Raw genomic sequence first — 16,722 nt, forward strand, 5'->3', positions numbered from 1 at the left:
TTGCTTTGCTATGAACATTGATGTACCAGTTTCTGTATAGACTGTATTTTTATCTCTCTTGGGTAAACAGCCTGGAGTAAACTTGCTCAGCTGACTATTAAGCATGCATACAATAAACCACAAAACCGTCTTCCAAAGTATCAGTCTGCACTTCCCCCAGCAGTGGAGGAGGGTCCAATGCCGACGTTACTATAAACTGCTGTTTTAGTGTTAACCTTCTTAGGGGCGTGTGGTGGCATCTAATTATGGTCTGAATTTACGTTTTCCTAATAAGAGTTTTTGTCTCTCACCCTCTTTGTGGGGTTACTGGCCTGTTCAGACTGCAGTTACCACTTCCGCAGTTCAGGGAGGCCGCCAAGCTGGGCTTGAGCCCCTCCCTCTGCCTGCCTTTCAGAAACCTCTTCCAAGCAGAGCCAGATGCGGGTTTCTCTTCTCTTACTGGTTTCCCTGCTATTCCCTGATTCCAGTTCCTGAAAAGAGCGACTTCACTTACTTTTTACAGTTTTCCAGGCGCTGGGGGCGGGCTGCCAGGGATGGAGGGTACATCCCATCCGTGTCACTCTGTCACGGCTGTCAGTGGAAATACGAGTTAGGTTTTGAAAAAGGATTTTCCAGATTTTTTTAGTTTATCACAGGTCAGCCCCGAAAACCCCAGTCATGTGGTATGGGGGAACCCTTCAGTGTATTACTTTGAGGCTCACTCCCTGATATTAAGATACTGTGACGCCAAGAGAGGGAGAAAGACATGCCCACTTGCAGAACGAGAGTGGCGGTGGAGAGCAGCGGCTCCGGCAGGTGCCTCCCAGCTTCCCTCTTGGAGTTTCAGCCTGGAGGGCGAGAGGGGTGTTGGTGAGAGGGGCTGTGCCATTTCACGTGCAGCTATCTACCCGCCTCCTGGCTGGCACTTCAGTCTGGCCAGTCAGAGGACAGCCCTGGCACTTCGGTCCTGGTGGGGCACAGGCAGCATGCAGGACAGCTGGAGAACGTGTCCCTGGGGCGGGTACCATCCCCTGGGTGAAGGGGGTTCTGCTCGCGGGCTGCATTCCCCTGAGGCTGAGTGTGCACTGTGGCCGGACCTCATGAAAGGCTGCACTGTCCACGGGAGGTGAGATGAGGCTGAGTCCCAGGGAAAAGTCCCCAACCTCGATGGGTCAGGAAGTCGCCAACGGCATGCATGCGAGGGGACTTACCTCTAAGCGTCAGCAGGGCGGGAGCACCCAGATGAATAAGGAGCCTGCCCCCTAGGTCACGGGAGGTGGACGGTCATGGCTGGAGGTGCAGACCGTTTCTTCTGTTTCTGAGTTTACTGAAGCCACGTGTCGCTCCTCTGTGTGTGTGTGTGTGTGTGTGTGTGTGTGTGTGTGTGTGTGTGTGTGTGTAAGGAAGAGTGGGAGAAGAGGGCAATGAAAGGCTGACTTACCCAGAAGAGATTGAACAGTACTCGAATTACATTTCCTTTTGCATTTCTTTTCATACATAGCTGTATAAACGCGATGCAGGGGGAGGGCCAGGGCATGTGGCTTGCAAATTGCTAATGATTTGTGACATTTATAAACACAGGAAGTTCCTCTCCTTGCTAAGAATGTTGACCCAGGGGACAGGTAAGGTAGCGGTCCACCGTCCCCTCACATCTAGAGGGTAGCAAATATTTGAGGCAGCAAATGCTAGGAATTTACTGTCAGAAACCAGGACTGAAACCAGGACTGGAGAGAGCTGAGGGGGAGACTGTGAGATGGTTGCTGGACACCTGCCAGCCTGCCCTTGTTCCTACACAAGACAGAGCCCAGCTCCAAGAATTAGCTTTGCTTTCGTCAGACGCACCTTCCTCCTGCCCAGCCAAAGACAGAGTGGCTCCCCAGAAGTGGAGGAGCCCCGCTGGGGAGGTGGGCGATGTCTTAGAGAGGAAAATGAAGAAAGGGGAGAGTTCTGTAGCTCAGCCGTTTTCCTGTGGCGTTCTCTCCCCTAGAAAACGGGACGGTGCGGATGAGAGAAGGGGAACTGTGGGACTGAGCGGGAAGCACTGCTGTCGCAGACCTGTTTAGCATCACGTGCGTCAGCCATTGTGTGGACAAGTCCTCTTTCTTGTAACCTTCTCTAATTGGTCCATGGACGGTCATTATAAGAAACTGGTTTTCATCATTCTGTGAAAATATGTGTATTTTACCTCAGCATCAAACTAAGTATGTCTTCTTCATCTCCTCCCGCCTCCTCGCCGTCAGAGTTAATTGAGCAAAGCACTACTGTGTGTGCTGGAAACCACTTAACTGTGGACACACACACTCCAAACACGTCGTGTTGGTGGGTCTGTATTTTTCTTCAGTGGATATTTCTAATGAGTATAATTTTAAACTATGTTGTGGCAATGGGGTTAAGATATGTTAATGCATTCATAACTGCTCTACCCTAGCACAACAATGGTCTTTGTTTTTGTCCCCGGCTAGTATTTATTCACATATGTATTCTGTACCTACTCACAGACAGAACATACAGTTTTATATCCCACCTTATCATGTTGTGACTTACGTGTTACTCTAATGGCTACTTAATACACTGTGGAGTTAATATACCAACATTTTCTTAGCTGCCTGCCCCCCCCCGCCCCCCCCCCCGCCCCCCCGTGGGACACAAATAGTTTCTGTTGTGCACTATTATGAATAGTGCTACAATGGACATTTTCCTAATTTTAATTTGTTTCCTTGGGATAATTTGTGAGTGGGGTTACTAGACCCCAAGGAGCTACTTTGTTTAAGGACTCATATTTTAGTAGAGGTGTGGGTGGGACTGGAGCTTCGGCGCGCTGCACGTGTGTCTGACCCCACCAGAGGTGTCTGAGCTTCTCAGCTGTTTTCCCAGTGGTCTCACCTGCATCTTGTTATTTATAGTTGTAGTTAATGCAGTCTGTGTCATTTTTAAAAATTTGATTTCTTTGCCTTTGAGATTTTAAAATTTACATACTACTTACTGTTTGAGAGTTAATGTGGTTTAATTAGGGAAATCTCCTAAGTATCAGACAGAGATTCAGATCCCAACACAGGCTGCTGCTTGTGTATTAAGCGAATTAGCTGCTCAAAGGAAATAATAATATTTTCTTCATTTGTAAAGTACTGGCACTGACGTCTTCTTCACAGGCTGTGAAATGACGAGATGAGTAAATCTGTGCCCCGTGTGTCAGCGCCGCACAGGAAGGTCCTCACCCACTGACCTCCCACCTCGGCCTCTTCTCGCCTGGTTATCCCTCCCAGGGCTTCTGGTTCAGATAGTCCAGTTTGCATCCACAGGGCCTCAGGGTCAGACTTCTCCGTGAGCTGATCTCTGACTTGCCAGCAAGTACTGAATTACAGCAGATCACTGAGGTCCAATCTGTTGGACCCATGGATTTCCTAAGTAGCCACACAAACAAATGGGAAATACACTCAAAATAAGTTTTTTCCGTAAATTATTCATTTTAGAATTTTGTATATAGTCCAGTTTATCTTTTAAATATCTCATCCAAGTTTTCTTCCATTAGGCTTTTCAGATACTTTGACTTGCTTCTTTGTTTTGGTTTTGGGTAATGCTTTCGATTATCTGCTCTCTGCTGCATCTTATCCAAAAACAGGCTTAGTTCTGTGGTAGCCAGGATTCTTTTGTCAGGCAGCTGTCACACAGGATGCTTGCTGGACGTTGCATGGCTGGGTGATACTGTCACTTGGATTTTGTGTGACTATATTCTAGGCATTATAGCTCCTCTGTTGCCTGGAATTGGTTTCTATCTTGAGAACCTTTGCAGCGGAGGCCGCCTTTTTAAGCAAGCACGCGTCTTTAGAGCCAGAATGATTCCTAGTATGTTCTAAGGTCTCAGAAAGCCTATAACGAGTGGACAGTTTTTCAGTTGGAAGAGCATTGGAAATAAAAACTTCTATCCTCTCTCATGAGGCTGAGGAAATTTGGGGGCCTCCCAAAGATATTCGAACCTCTCACCTTCATGATGAGAAACTGAACTGGGAAAACATACATTCTAAGCAGTTTCACTTCACGAGTATAAAAGAGACAAAGTGGGAGGAGGGAGGGGAGAAAGAAACCCTCCTCAGTCTTTCCAGCCTCAGCAATATTGTTTCTCATCCTCTGAAGAAGGGTTAGGGCTTCTGTACATTTTCTGTTTCTTGTGTAAGCCCTGTGGCAAAGACACCGTTCTTTCTTTCTGCACAGCTCACCCTCCTCACCCCCTAATCACCCTCCTCACCCCCATCGCCCTCCTCACCCCCATCGCCCCCTCCTCACCCCCAACACCCTCCTCACCCCCTAATCACCCTCCTCACCCCCCATCGCCCTTCTCACCCCCATCGCCCTCCTCACCCCCCATCGCCCTCCTCACCCCCATCGCCCTCCTCACCCCCATCGCCCTCCTCACCCCCCATCGCCCTCCTCACCCCCCATCGCCCTTCTCACCCCCATCGCCCTCCTCACCCCCCATCGCCCTCCTCACCCCCATCGCCCTCCTCACCCTCCATCGCCCTCCTCACCCCCATCGCCCTTCTCACCCCCAACACCCTCCTCACCCCCTAATCACCCTCCTCACCCCCATCGCCCCCTCCTCACCCTCCATCGCCCTCCTCACCCCCATCGCCCTCCACACCCCCAACACCCTCCTCACCCCCATCGCCCTCCTCACCCCCATCGCCCTCCACACACCCAACACCCTCCTCACCCCCTAATCACCCTCCTCACCCCCATCGCCCCCTCCTCACCCTCCATCGCCCTCCTCACCCCCATTGCCCTCCACACCCCCAACACCCTCCTCACCCCCTAATCACCCTCCTCACCCCCATCGCCCTCCTCACCCCCATCGCCCTCCTCACCCCCATCGCCCTCCTCACCCCCAACGTCCTCCTCACCCCCCAACACCCTCCTCACCCTCCATCGCCCTCCTCACCCCCAACGCCCTCCTCACCCCCCAACACCCTCCTCACCCTCCATCGCCCTCCTCACCCCCAACGCCCTCCTCACCCCCCAACACCCTCCTCACCCTCCATCGCCCTCCTCACCCCCATCGCCCTCCTCACCCCCAACACCCTCCTCACCCCCTAATCACCCTCCTCACCCCCATCCCCCCCTCCTCACCCCCCATCGCCCTCCTCACCCCCAATCGCTACCCTCACCCCCAACGGCCCTCCTCACCCCCCATCGCCCTTCTCACCCCCATCGCCCTCCTCACCCCCCATCGCCCTCCTCACCCCCATCGCCCTCCTCACCCCCATCGCCCTCCTCACCCCCATCGCCCTCCTCACCCCCCATCGCCCTCCTCACCCCCCATCGCCCTCCTCACCCCCATCGCCCTCCTCACCCCCCATCGCCCTCCTCACCCCCATCGCCCTCCTCACCCCCATCGCCCTCCTCACCCTCCATCGCCCTCCTCACCCCCATCGCCCTCCTCACCCCCAACACCCTCCTCACCCCCTAATCACCCTCCTCACCCCCATCGCCCCCTCCTCACCCTCCATCGCCCTCCTCACCCCCATCGCCCTCCACACCCCCAACACCCTCCTCACCCACATCGCCCTCCTCACCCCCATCGCCCTCCACACACCCAACACCCTCCTCACCCCCTAATCACCCTCCTCACCCCCATCGCCCCCTCCTCACCCTCCATCGCCCCCTCCTCACCCTCCATCGCCCTCCTCACCCCCATTGCCCTCCACACCCCCAACACCCTCCTTACCCCCTAATCACCCTCCTCACCCCCATCGCCCCCTCCTCACCCCCATCGCCCTCCTCACCCTCCATCGCCCTCCTCACCCCCATCGCCCTCCTCACCCCCATCGCCCTCCTCACCCCCTAATCACCCTCCTCACCCCCATCGCCCTCCTCACCCCCATCGCCCTCCTCACCCCCAACGGCCCTCCTCACGCCCCATCGCCCTCCTCACCCCCTAATCACCCTCCTCACCCCCATCGCCCTCCTCACCCCCATCGCCCTCCACACCCCCAACACCCTCCTCACCCCCTAATCACCCTCCTCACCCCCATCGCCCTCCTCACCCCCCATCGCCCTCCTTACCCGCCATCGCCCTTCTCACCCCATATCGCCCTCCTCAGCCCCCATTTTTCCATGGTTGCTGGACAGCTCACAGCCGCCTGTCTTGTCTTCACTATGGCCACAGAGAGGTCTTTTGTGAAAAACCTCTGTTTCAGGAGGTGAAAACACGTGGACTTCATCCCCATCCTCCCACCCTGCCCTGAAAATGGACACAGGGAGGCACTGGTGGCCGCAGCCAGCTGTGCCTGGAGCCCAGGCTGCTGCTCAGTCAGGAAGGCCCGTGTCCTGAAGTAGGACATTGACAGGTGACTGGAGTGGCCATACCTCCTCCCTGCAGCAGCGAGAGGAGGGACCAGTCCCTGCGGTCCTGGGCCAGCCCCACAGCCTGTGTCCTGACACAGTGGAGGTGAGGTCGCTCTGGCCTGCTTTGCAGAGAGATGGTGAAGGCAGAATGAGGTACCTGTGCAGGGCCTTGTGAACAGTTCTCATTCTGTACAGTCACTGGGGTAGGTACTGTCCTTGGACGGTTAGGCTGATTTCCAGCCCTTGGAATCTGTAAAATGACGCTCTGCTGGCGCTTTTGTGCACATTCTGTCCCCCTGCATCATGGTGGCTGGCCCCCTGCAAGGCTCTTTCTGAGCACGCCCCCCCCCCCCCAGCTTCTGGCCTGGGGACAGGCGCACTTGCTTAGCTCTCGGGGTTGGTGGGCACCCAGCGTGGCCTGTCTCACTTGACTGGACTTGGTGTTTATGAGGGCAGGACCATGTCCTGTTCATTTTCTCAACCTCGTATCCGGTTCATGTTGTTCACTCAGTAAATATTGATCGAAGTGGTGAGTGAATGTCAAATAGTCGCTGCCGTGAAGTAACAGACTGTACTAGGCAAGTTAGTGGCGCTTTGCTGATTTGCTGTAAGACTGGTGGAGACTCATCACAGCTTCCTGTATGTGATGTAAATGCATGGCATCAGGTGCACATTCTGAGGGGGAGCATGCCAGGTCCTCCCAATGACTGGGAGCTACACACAGAGAATGTGTGACCGTGTGACGCGAACTACAGGAGATGGAGTCCCTCTGGAGATGCTGGCCACACAAACCTTCGTTTCCCAGGACCTGCTGTGGTCGCTTGCTCCGCAGGGCGCTTAGAGTGTCGTAGGGTGCAAGGCGTTTTTGACGAAGTGCATTAGGAAGAGTGCTGCGATAGGTTCCCATGTGGGACATCGGTCATTTAGTTAAAATGCCATCTCACAGCTGAGTGATGCAGGTAGCCCGCCTCCTCTTTATCTTGTTTTACATTAGCTCACTCCTTTGTTTGTCTGACTTTCAGCTTTCGTGGTGACATGACACCTGGCTTCTTTCCGCAAGGAACATTCAGCACACAGCACCGTCCCAGACACACTGGATGGGGATTGGTTTGATGATCCTCCCTGGAACGGGTAGGTAGATGCTTACGCCTCATTTGAATCCTGCCTGTGTCCATTTCTGCTTTTCTTGTTGTTGACCGAGAGTGGAACTTACTCTGAAGAGTCAAATTCAAGCCTCAGACGACCTTTGTCTTTTCTACGTAGAGTATGTGTTTATCTTACGACGTGTGAGATTCCTCAAGACCCTTTGTTTCCTCTGTTATGTGATAAGTACGAATGAAGAACACGTATTCCAGTAGAGAAGGGAAAGTCTTGCTCACATGGTTCTGAAAATAACAAGATTTATTCTGCCTCTCTGTGGAACTCAAGTGTGTGAAATGTGACTGACCCCTGGTGTGTTTATAGGTGTGGTATCTGCAGCTCAGAATCTGACAGAAAGATGTCAATGTCTTTTTTTCCCCAAATTAGTCCCGGCTTAGACAAAACCAAGTACCAGATTATGAGCTAAGTGACTACACGGGGGAATTAATGAGTGATCCTCTGCTCTCTTGGGTTTTGTGACAGGTGCTCCCTGGTGTATCATGGCACAAAGGTGACATGGAAACAAAACAAAAAAAAGTGGTATTTGACAGTTTTATTGCTTAATAAATTCTCTTGAAGGAGTGTTCTGAACTTAGATTCTCGTAAGGTAGAAGCCGTGTAGCTCCTGATTCAGTCTGATCCAGACCCCTTGATGAGTGCTCTGTGTGTGTGGGGGGGGTTATATTTTCCCTAAGGGACACTTTACTGTAAGGCTCACTGCGCTATTGCTCTCAACTTTTGAAATATTGTTGGCAATATGGTAGACTTGTTGAAAATCTAGTATGCATTTAGAAATCTAAATAATCTATATAAATTGTATTTTCAAAAGCAAAACTCTGTAACAAGTGTCCTGCCCACCCCCACCCCCCAAAAATATCTGCAGAAAACTGCATTTGGGAAGTAGCAGAGACCTGAGACTTAATCAGGTCTAAGACCTGGCTTAACCCACGACCTTGGGAAAAAATGTTTTCCTTCCTCAGAAAGAGGGAGGGAGGGAGAGAGAGAGGAGGGAGGAATTAAATTCGCAATCACTGTGTGAAAGGTACACCAGGTCACCTTTATTCTTAATGAGGTGTCAAGTAATACTCGATGTGTTTCCAAGTGTCTCCAGAACATTTCCCTCCTACATTCTGTGAGAGTCTGAAATCCATAATTAGAGTTTAACCTCCCTGATTTAAGGCAGAAGCTGTAACTGGTCACCTGCATGCTAGAGCTGTCTTAGATTGTTTATTTTACAGATATATTTTTTGGCCTACCCAGACTTGACATGCATATGTTAAAAAATTGCCAAATCAAAAAAATCAGGAGAGTTCACATAAAAATCTGGGCTTCCAGTCCTATTTCTCTGTAAATGGCACTGCAATTAAACCAGCTGCTCAGGCCACAAGTCTAGCTGTCACTCACGTGGCCTCCATCTTCTGAAGCTCGGCATCTAACCTGGCAGGTCCTCCAGGGCCTGGCTCAGACCCCACAGCTCTCACCTGGCTGTTAAGCGAACACTGGTGCCCAGGCCGCACCTGGGACAGTAAGCCAATGGCTCTGAGGATGGAGCTGGGCTTCAGAAGCTTAGCAAGCACTTGAGGTGATTCTGATGTGCGCACGAGGTCCCAAAGCACGTTCTAACCCTTTTGTCCGTCCTGCGTCAGTGCTGCCCTGAGTTCAGGCGGGTCCCGTGCAGCGCTTTCTAGTCTCCCCGGTCCTCTGTGTCTGCTCTCGTCTGGTGGGTCCCAGCCCCAACCCGCAGAGTCCTTGTCGGTGCGAGACGGGTCTGGTCTGGGCTGCTGACACCTCCTCGGTCAGAGCAGCGGTCACGATGCTCTCAATCCTGTGGGTGAGCGAGGAACCCAGGCTCCAGTGCTGCTGGAGGGTCCAGTCCCTGAGGCACTAAGTTTCCGGAGCAGACAGGGCAGGGCACGAGAGGTGGACTGAGGACACTGAGGACATTGTATTCAGCTTCTGCAGGGCCTTACACACCCTGGCTGGGCTTCCCGCTTGCTTGCCCCTCCATGCAGTGACCCATGGGCCTGGAGCCTTGCAGACTTCTCCCCAGATTGCCACCCAGTCAGGGCCCCAATGTCATACTGTTCCCAGGGGCAAAGGGAGTCGATAGTTTGGCAGTGACAATGTCGTAAGATTGATGCTCCAGCACAGCTACCGAGGTTTATTAAATGTTAGTCCTTCATAGTTGCATCATTCACCCAGCAGCACACATCGGCATCGGTACATTTTTAGGCAGAGTGCCCAAGTTAGGGTGTGTCTGTGGTGTGGTGGGCAGTTACACCGGGGGCCGTGGGACCGTGCACCCTGCGGCTCTGACACAGCCTTCTTCCTTTTCTCCAGTGCCCGACACAAAGCCGGTTACTTGTTTGAGGGCGGTGGAGACCTTTTCTCTCAAGATGATTGCACAGTGACTGTGTTTTGACCACAGAGGAAACCACTGAAGTCTTTCATTTAGGCTCCAACTGCCGCATCCCTGTAGATGGTGCGCTTCCCATCAGAAGGGAGAACTAAGGTGTCCTCAGAAAGTTGTCATCAAAAAAGACACCCTCTGACATATTCTGTGATTTTACTCAGAGTTTTGAAATAAGTCAGGAAATGCAAACTGCTTTGAAGCTGAGTGGAAACTTGGGTCCTGTCAGCATTCCTTGTGCACATCATAGCCAACTCTGACTTCGCACTGGTGACAGCTTTCGCTTAGTATGCCCCTGGCAGTGCTGCTTTGTTGACACTGTGAAAAGTTCAAGGAACTGCATTAAGACGAAACGTGCACACGGCGTCCCGGCAACGGAGACCAGCACAGATGGTGTAAGCACAGCTACGTATGTATCGAGTCAGTGCCGGGGGCCTAGCTGTCTGCTTCACCCTCGGGGCCTGGTTCACCCCAGTAATGTCGGTGCAGAGTTCCTCCGCGTTTAAGGGAACAGACGACACTGTCAGCTTTCCCTTAAACATTTCTTTTCGGGGGAGGAGACAGAATACACAGAGCGGCCCCAGCCCACGCACGCGGAGCACCCCTGGAGGCAGCGCAGGGCTGTGCTTCTTAGTGCGATGCCTTTATGTTTCCTTTGGGATCGAGATGGATTGCGTACCGTTCTCTGCGGTGAACAGTGCTGTCATAAGGCCACAGGTGGTTTTCATGCCATTTTAAGAATTCCTTTGAAAGGATTCAGGCAGTGATGGCCCTAATGTTTAGGGCTCTGCATTAGGACAGGCAAAGCTTTTCAAATATGATAAAGCCCTTCCGAAATTCTTTGTATCTGTGAGTGCATAGGATCTGGACAGAGGAAGATTAAAATCTCTCTGAAATCCACAGCATTGCCACCAGGTGGAACAGTTATTGAAAGGGAAATTAATAGTGTCTGAAATGAACGTTGGGTTAAGCATACTTCATTTTGCGCTTTCTACTCTTTTTTCACTTGCTGTTAACTCTCTTTAATCACAGAGGTTCCCTAAATTGATTAGGATTCATTTACAGAAAAACTGTTGTAAAAACTAAATGTATCCTCTGCTTATTATAGGGCAGACACAGTATGGCTGTTGAACTGATTGTGAAGATTTGTATTATGTTAATGCATCAGATGGCTCCCAAACTATATGTTTGTCATATGTATTTAATATTAAATCAGGCTTTTCCTTATTCCCATAATTTCTCTAGCATTTTGTGTTGACTTTTGAGAGTTAACATTTTGGAACAGAAGATATATTCTTCCAGGATCCTCCATGCTTGGACCATATTAAACTTCAATAAATATTTGTGAAATGAATGATGAATAATTCAAATGCATTTTACTTTTAGACACAAGCAGATGAAATTATACTAAAGCTAGGAGCTGACTTAGTCAATGAACTAGATGTATAAAATAATGACCAGTAAAAATAGTGATTCATCAGATCAGAGATCATATCTGGTATGCTCCGTGGAAACAGAGGGGGGATGGGCATCATTTTTAAAGGATTTAGACAAAGTCAAATGGCCAGCAAATCTAATATTCTGGTGAGCAGCTCATCCTGATTTCATTAAGGCCATTCATTTCCCTCTTCTCTTCACCAACATTTTCATCTTTGAAATCTCTTTTTCCCCTATATATGTTAAGGAGACATTCTAGTCTAACGACTCCTGATTGAGGTGCCTTTAAGAACTTTGCTGGAGGCACGTGGGGCATGAAGGGGTAAAGGACTCAGTGTCTCTGTAAGAACTAGTTGGGTACAGAAGCAGCTGCACTTGTGAGTAATTGAATAGAGTCGAATGCTGTCCGATCAGGCCGTTTGCTACCCAGGCCGACTCTGGGAAGTCCTTGAGTCTTTCCTAAGCCTCCTTCAACTTGTCTGTCAAACCTCCTTCTGTCTTGGCAAGGCTCAAGCCCAGTTAAAGTCTATGTGTTTTACATTGCTTCACTTCTGCATTTTAGAAAAAGCATAGATGGTCCAGATAGATGTGGCGGGCTTACCAGCCAACAGTAATACAAGCCCTTATACATAAAATTGCTTTTCTCAGTAGTTGTGACATTTCACTTTGAAATTAAACTGCGTTCTTCGTATGACAACATCATGTGCCTCAGGGGGTAAGTAATGTCATATATTTAGGGTCTCCGACTTGTATTCCCATATTGGAGAGGTATTGAAAACAAATTGTTTCACTCGATCTGATTATTAGTAATATGGGCAGTAATGACTTTCATCACAAGTATTCTGAAATTAAGAACTTCCTCGTATTTAACATCTTAATGTCCAAACATATTTTTCTTTACATTATTGATTTTTTCCTTTAAACATTTTCATCCTCTTCCATTTGTTTTTATTGATGTGTCTGTACTCTGCTTTTTTTTACAAAAAAAATTAGACAGGTTATATCAAGAATAAAGCATAATAGTTATGCATGAAACAGGAAGTCAAGACAGGACACGTGTGAGTAAGGCTGGCGAACCAGAAGAGAAGTGAGCGCGGGTCACGGGGAGCGGCTCCCAGGGCCGCGGCTGCTGCCTCCGGGCCTCAGGCTCGGCTCTGACTTTCCTGGGGGCTGAGGCAGCATTTGTTAGGCGGCTCTATGGGCTTGCCTCACTTCATGCTAGTCCTCATTCTGCACGGAGAGAAATCACACCCCTGGCGGAGGGCGGGGCGGAGCACCGGTGACGCGCGGGGCCGCGGGGCTCGCGTCTGCCGCCGGCCCCTTCGTGTTCGTGGTTGTCATCTGGCTTCAGCCGACGGCTGAGAAAACCGTTGAAGTCGGCGTTTTATGCACTGAATTCCACCGGCCTTGGAACGTCATTGGGCCCAGGGGTCTTGATCTTGTTTTCCGTTTTCTACCTCTGTCAACACTAAATTTTAAACGATGTTTTATGAAATCAAGTAGAAGCTATAGTTTCAAAATTGTTGTCTAGGGTCTCATAAAAGTGGGGATAGTTTTACTGATTAGAATTCTGCAGTTTATTTCACTTGGCATAGAATTGTGTTTGCCTAACACTTTATTTATTATATTGGCTACTACTGGATATATGAATTTTTAATTTTGGTACTCTTTAAGCTTTTGAAAAAAAAGTTTTATATTTTCTTTGATAGAGACCATTGAACAAAGAGAACTAAAGTGCTACTAATTTTCCTAAATAGCAGCTTGTTAGACTCATGGCGCAAACTTTATATCATTGTCCTACTCTCGAAACCTGCCCCATTTTAAACGTTCTATCAGAGTAGCGTAAACTCTGTATGTGTGTTCCCCATTAACTTAATCCTCTGCAATTTGAAAATTGTTATGATGAATCCTCATGAAAGCATGGCACACAATTTAATCATTTTCAAAAGAAAAAAAGGGCACCATAGTTTGCAGGTGACATTCTATAAGATAAAGAGAGCTAGGAATGCCTACACATGAATTCCAGCCTGAAGAGACTGAAGACTTACTTTCAATATGGAAAACCAGTAGAGGTAGATCTGTGAGAGAAGATGAGTTATCAGTGGAACAGCTCTCTCCTTCTGGTGAATTATACTGTATAGCTAGAGTGACGTACAGCTTATATTAATGTATATTTATGTGTTATATTAACATACAGCTTATTTCCAAATACTGCATTAGAACCTGCACACAGTGTTAATAGCAGCAAATGGAACCAAGTAATGAGTGGCCAGTCTCAACTTACATTCATGTTCTTCTTCCACAAGTTACCTGTGACTTCAAGCATATTCTTAACTTATGGTTGCAATACATTTATTTCCTGTTTAGAAAAAAAGATAAAGAAATCTGAGAGTCTGAAAGTTGTAAACAAAATATCATCATGGTGGTGCTTAAAGTTGTCCTTTTGGGACATATTTTCAACTAATGAAGACCATTTTAAACTAAACTGATTATTTGTATGCTGCAAAGCAATGAACACCACTGGCTCTCCCCTTTTAATCTGCGGGACCACCTCATGTTTACAAGGCACTGCCATGATCCGGTCCCTGTGTGAGCCCCCTAGCACGTATGGTTACCTCGGGATATCCTGTTTAGTCTTCAGAGCAGCCCTGCGAGAGAAGTAATACCCTCACTTTACAAATAGCAAAGAAAAATGTATTACAGAAAAACTGTGTCATAAGTAATTTCTGTCTGCCTTCTAAGAAGGATAAACCCTGATAACCAGAACTTTTCCTTTCTTAATTCAAAGCCCTTTTCCTCTAAATCAGTGCTTCTCAACAAGGGTGAATTTGTCCCCCAGCAGACATTGGTGCCTGGAACTCACTGAACCCCCTTTCCTGCCAAATTTGTGTTCATCTTCAAAACTCAGTTCGTTGATCTTTGCTGTGGGCAGAGTTAGGTTGGCCCTATTCCTGCCCCAGTCCCTACCTTGATGGTTACCCGACCCTTACTGCTCTGCACTGTAAGGGACCCGTTTCCTTGATAACATCCCCACCCCCTGTCACATCATCGAAATATGCCTAGCGGCAGTGCAGAATACTAACATGCTTCCCTGCGTGTTGAATAAGTGCTAGGTGACTCACGAATCCCTCTTGACTCATCTTTCTCCTGAAGCTCGGGAGATGATGCAGCACAGTAATTTGCCCAACGTTCTGGAGCGTCCAGAAAGATGAGCAGTGCATTTCATTAGCTTGGCTTTCCCCCGCCCACCCTTGTTTGGTTGGAAAAAAGTCCAAATAGGGAAAAATATAATGTATTATAACACCTTTAAAAGATGTAGTATCATTCAAATTCCTCTTGATTCGTTAACATAAGTACTTAGAAAAAAAAAGTTAAGATAGTGTAATAGTCTCTTAAGAAAAAAAGCTGTTACTCTAGGTCAAATATCCATTCTTTCAAAAGATTTGTGTTGATTGCCTAATATGTGCTGGGTTACCTAGAACATTATTTTTTTTACTAATACTATATTTTAATAATTATAGTAATTTTGGGGAAAATTAGTGAGATGTGAGATGTGTCTTCTAATGCCCAAGAATAATTGATTCACTTTTGCTAAGAAAATATCTATACATTTTGTTTGATCTATGACTTTAAATTTATTTGGTAATGAACTTTTTTAATGGAAGCTGATGCTATCTGGGTAACCCTGGGGCTGGATTCAGAGATTATTCATCAGTATGGTTTATGAGTGAGAATATTTCAGAGCAGTAACATCACTTAGTACTATCTCAGCACCGTCTTTCTGAGTAAATTGGGTTATATTTATACTTAGATATACTTTAAAAATCGATTCACTGCATAGTTAAATCCATTCTAAGTTTCAAACTCTTTAATATGGAACAAGAAACAAAGTTGTGGTCTTAATATCACAACATTATAGAAACCTGCCTTTACTAATATAAACGAGACCTATTTTAACCAGGTGCACCCAGGAAATACGTGCGTTAGACTATATAACTACCTTTCTACCACCACCAGACACTGTGGTTGTGAATACATCGTGCTGTGTGTGCTGGGTGCTTCACAGTAATCACAGAACTCTGTTTTCAAAGTAGTTGCCAGCCTGAGAACAAAACTGGGGAGTTTGGTACTTTCTTTTACTTTTAAAAAAAAATATTGCAGTGTTTTTCACTGATCTACTTGCAGAAGGGACTGATATAAATGTATTCGTGTATGGGTAATAGTGTATTGAAATAGTATAAACTCTGTGTATTTCCCATCAACTTAAGTGCATTGTTTTGATTTTTTTCCCCCAAATATTTTACCATACTGATTTTCAACAAAGATCTAATGACCTTTGTTAAACTTTACTGAAACTGCGTCATCTATATCGTATTTAATATTTTAGACGCTGTCTGTTCTAATGCTAAGATTGCTGAAGTGTACGAAGCACATGGTGCTTGTTCCTTTGTGTGCGTGCGCGTCTCCCTTGAAGACTGGCAGCGCTTCTTGTGTCTGTGGGCCACCAGTACTCCTCTATAGCAAGTAGCATCGTTAGTAGGTGAGGGCATAAGCTTTGCACCAGCAGCTCTGGAGTCAGTCCTAAATTAACACCTGCCATTTGAGTTTCACTATTTCTTGATTTATCTTACCCTCTGCTTTCCCATTTATTCTGCCAGTGAGGATGGTCAGGCCCCCTTCATGGACAGACTGTTGAAAGGCTTCAAAGAGACAATGAGACGGTGTACAGAGGGCGTGCATGGCGTGGTGGGAGCGCAGGCTCACAGAGAGCCCTAGAGCCCAGCTTTCTCTCAGAGGTAGGGGCAGAGGGAAAAGGGGTGCCCCCTTTGGTGTGAAGCACGTGTCGGGGCGGAGGCCCCCCTCCAGGCCAGCACAGAGCCTGAGCTTTGCCTCCTCTGTGTTCCAATGCACTGTAAGCATTCTAGAAACAGGAGTAGATAAATGCATTTAAAGAAAGTCTTGACAACTTAGTGAGTTTGAAGAATTCCTATGGAGAACTGAAGTCACGGGCAAGCACACCAAGAGTGCGCTGCACTCGTGTGGCAGGACGTCGTCTTTTGCTCAGGCCCTGGTACTCTCTCCTGCAGGCACGCCTCCTGTCTTACTTGTCTGTGTGTTGCCAGCCCTTACCAGAGTGCCTAGTGTAGACACTCTGCACGTGATTGTTCCATAGCTGAATAAGCAAAAGGACCAACTTGGAAAACTGAGAATTAAGTTTTAATTAAAATGTTTTTATTTTAAAAAGATGTTATATTTTTATTATTATTTTGCCACTAACGTTTTGGAAAGAATGTATGACTTTGAATAGGTTTTTATCTCAGAGTCTGCCTTACTGTATTTTTTCCTACATTCAGTCTAAAATTCTGTAGTTACTTTAAGTCTTCTCTAAGTTTTTTCTTTTTTCTTTTCTTTTTTTG

At 48.0% G+C, this 16,722-nt stretch overlaps 1 protein-coding gene across 8 annotated transcripts in view; it reads left to right on the plus strand.

Annotated features, from left to right (window-relative positions):
* Positions 1-16,722, plus strand: part of CHRM3 (cholinergic receptor muscarinic 3) — a 469,951-nt gene that overhangs the window by 239,756 nt on the left and 213,473 nt on the right. For 6 of the 8 annotated variants that reach the window (XR_012509987.1, XM_074373285.1, XM_074373286.1 and 3 more), the window contains exon 3: positions 7,341-7,449. The exons of the other annotated variants lie outside the window; for them this stretch is intronic. The gene's annotated coding sequence lies outside the window, so the exon portion shown is untranslated. The remainder of the gene's footprint in view (positions 1-7,340; positions 7,450-16,722) is intronic. 8 annotated transcript variants of the gene reach the window in all.

This window comes from Camelus bactrianus, chromosome 11 (genome assembly GCF_048773025.1).
Source record: "Camelus bactrianus isolate YW-2024 breed Bactrian camel chromosome 11, ASM4877302v1, whole genome shotgun sequence".
In the NCBI taxonomy this organism is placed as follows: Eukaryota; Metazoa; Chordata; class Mammalia; order Artiodactyla; family Camelidae; genus Camelus; species Camelus bactrianus.